This window comes from Etheostoma cragini, chromosome 10 (assembly GCF_013103735.1).
Source record: "Etheostoma cragini isolate CJK2018 chromosome 10, CSU_Ecrag_1.0, whole genome shotgun sequence".
NCBI classification, from domain to species: Eukaryota; Metazoa; Chordata; class Actinopteri; order Perciformes; family Percidae; genus Etheostoma; species Etheostoma cragini.
The window spans coordinates 8,234,607-8,238,173 of NC_048416.1; the positions used below are offsets into that span (position 1 = coordinate 8,234,607).

The following is a 3,567-nucleotide window of genomic DNA, read 5'->3' on the forward strand; positions in this document are numbered from 1 at the left end:
CAGTCAGTCACCTACTGGTACTGCCACTTCCTGGTTTTTGGTGTCTCTTTAAAATTAGGCGCTAAAGTGAGATTTGCCTTGCCGCTACTCTTAGCGTAACACTGCCCCCGTGAGTAAAAAGAACACTACTATGGTACTAATCTAAAAACAAAAATGTTTAACCTCGCTACACAAATATTCATTAAATGTACATTCATAGTTACTTTATACATTAAATAAAAAAAACGTCTTTCAATGATTGTAGATGCCACTGTCAAGTAAAGAAAAGCTGCACGCTACAGGAAGCGCATTCAAATTGATCCAGCTGCAACAGAGAGATATCTTGCAAAAAAAATAAAGGTAATAAATCTTTAATAGTCACAGTTTTGTGTAGCTGATAATTATGTACAGCAATCAGTCAGACATATCAGATTTTAAAATTATAAAATATGCCAGTTAACCTTAGTGTTTGTGATCTTTTTATAGTAATCAAAAGAGGAAGAGTGGGAAAAATTGTGAAGCCCCCAATCAGTGAGCTGTCCAGAGCAGAACAGAATGAAGAGAGGAAACAATGGAAGGAAGATCAGAGAAGGCCCAGGGAAAGAACTATGGAGGAAATCTTCAATTGCACACCAGAGTCGCTGGATACAACTCTCATTGTGGCACCTGAGTCAGTGATCCACCTCCCAAAGCAGAGCTTTAGCCTGACCCCCCCCCCCCCCCAACATTGATGCAGAGAAAAGTTTAGATCAACAGCAACTAAGAGCATCTTCGACACCACTGAGAGCAAGTAGCTTTAGATGAAGAGACAGCGCAAAGTTACGCCATAATTTGAACATGATGAAAAGGAAAATGGAGGCTGCCAGAAAAAAAAAAAAAGATTTCAAAAACACCTAGAAAGAATTAAAACAGAACAGAGCCAGGAAACAGGAAAATGCTAAATCTACCACAGAAGGAAACACGGGTGCAAAGAAACTGGCTGTAGAAAGGAAAGAGAAGGTTGTGGAGTTCCTCTGTTGTGATGAGAACAGTCGCTCGCTGCCAGGGAAAAAAGACACAGCGACAATGAACAAAAACAAACAGCAGAGGTGTGTTCTCGTTAAACCACTAGCTGAACTACATTTTTCATTTCTGAAATGGAAAAGGGCCACAGGCTCTCTTACAGACAATTCCGACGTTGTCCTTTCTATGTGACTCAGAAAAAAAGCGTCTGACAGGAACACATGTGCCTGCATGAAACATGAGAATGTCAAACTGTTTGACTGTTTGTCTGAAAAACTGTAGCAGGAAGATCTTCTGAAAGCAACCAGTGTCTCTCAGTTGTTGTCTGTAATTGTGTGCAATCCAGACAACAAGACCTACATGCACCCAGTCTGTGCAAAATGCTTCTATGATGAAGTGGAAGTTTTAAAACCCCAGACAGAAGAGTTGGAGATGTGGTCTCAGTGGGTAAGAAAACCTGTCTCAGAAGAGCAGAGGACCTTTATGAACTTTGTCAAAGAGACACAGAATGGCACTTATACTGCTTTGCTACAATTTTTAAATTGCAAGCTTTTCAATTGCACCATCCCGTTCCTCTTCAGTATTCAATTGGCTTCACCAGGCCAAAGAGTGCAGAGCATTAAAGGAAAGCCTGAGAGAAGATGAAATGGTCCTGTATGTTGATTTTGCAGAAAACTTTGGCTGCAAACTGAACAGAGAAGTGCAGGCTTTTCACTTTTGGTGGGAACAGAAGGCAGTACTGTTCTCTCCTGTATGGCCTACAACTCTGCTGGTGTGCAGTTCTACGCCAGTATCTCTGGGTGCCTCCGGAATGATGTAAATGTGCTGTACTTTATATAGCGCTTTTCTAGACTTAACGACTACTCAAAGCGCTTTTACATAGTACAAGATCCATTTACCATTCACACATATTCATACACTGTGGTCAAGAGTGTTGTACAAGGTGCCACCTGCTCATCAGATAAACACTCACACACATTCACCTTGAGCCTGTGATAAAAGATTTGTTGGGCAGTTGGAACCTACGTCCTACTATTCTCCATGTAATGAGCTACGGACCGGTCACTTAGTAGAAGATTTGACGAAGCTGTTCCTGACGCCGTGCCCCTTGTAAGGGAACTTTGAGAATACACACCAGCTGATTTCCTCAGAACCAGGACTATACTGCACAGAGAGTTCTCCTGTTTCTGCAGCAGATCCCACATCTGTGAGTGCCATAACACCACGATTGTCAGCTTTCCAACAAGCAGTGCCGAGGCAAGTGTCCAGGATCCAGATCTCATTGGAAAGTGTGTTTAGGTGAAAAATTATGAGCAGCCATTTGTGGGACAGGGTCTTCAGGTGGTTGGTGAGACGATTGAGGTCAGCAGTTTGGCAATATATATAAAATAAACACAAAACCAAGGTGAAAACAAAACAAAAAAAGAATAGAATACTCAAAGTATGTATGTTCACCTAGGCACACCATTACACAATATTGAATAAAATAAATAAAAACAGCCACAGTAACAGTCAGATCAGTTCCTCACCCCCCCATCACTTCGTATATTTTAATTTTCCAGGAATCTATATAAAAAAATCTTTCCAAATTCTCCAAAACCTATCAACCCTATTTTTAGTAGAATAACTCATCTTCTCCAATGAAGTCACTCTGTTAAACCATTCAGAAACGCCACAGACAGTTTTTTTTTTCCATGACCTAGCAATGAATCTTTTAGCCTCCAATAGGCACATACTAATTAAAGATTTGTTATCATTAGTTATCATAAAATTGACAGGGTAAATATTTAGGATACATAGCTTAAGATCAGTAGGCATCACCTTGCCAGCAATATGACCAATAAGGTTCAGTACCTTTCTCCAGAAGCAAACAAGCAGATATTTAAAGAGATGTTCAAAGAATGCCATACTTAGATTTAAGATCTTCAAATGACATAAACTCCTTTCCACTGTACAAAACAGATATTTTTAACAAGATCTTTGGCGGACAAATCTTTTTCACCTGCTTCGGTGAAAGTCGTCAATATCATTATTAAGAATAATCATTATTAAGAATTGGGAAAAGCCTTTTGGTCATGTCCCAGTAAGCATCATGCCAGATCCTTATTGTATTTCTCAAGAAAGGATTTTTTGGTGTTTTTAAGAAGCTTTTTTTATCTGCTGAATATACTGTATGTACAGATGTAATGGCACTGTGATATTCTGGGATTCCATTGCAAACCAAGCTGGGGGGTGGTTATTGACAAAGTAAAACATACCAGCCCCAGTTTGCGCTGTCCAAAAGCACAATAAAAAATTTGGAAGCTGCAGTCAACCTCTTTCAGATAGCAAATATAACAAGGAGAGTCTGAGCCTAGGCCGTTTGTTATTCCAAAGGAAGTTTGAGAATGTTTTATTAAGCGATTTAAAGAATTCATGTTAGTTGTGCTGTCAGACATACAGGCTGTGGTTACGTCTGCTGGGTAACATGGAAGCTATAATTACAGGGTCAGAGCTCTCTCTCTTTAAAGGTCTGGGCTAAGTGGCTTTCCATATTTATACTTTTTAAAATCCAAAATGTGGATGTAAATTCAACAGCAGCGCAAC

General features: G+C 39.8%; 1 long non-coding RNA gene across 1 annotated transcript; it reads left to right on the forward strand.

Moving 5' to 3' along the window:
- Positions 1–216: 216 nt before the first annotated feature.
- LOC117952166 lies at positions 217–1,049 on the forward strand. Its single transcript, XR_004658330.1, has 2 exons — positions 217–339; positions 466–1,049. It is a non-coding gene; the product is annotated as an uncharacterized LOC117952166 (long non-coding RNA).
- The last annotated feature ends 2,518 nt before the right edge of the window (positions 1,050–3,567 follow it).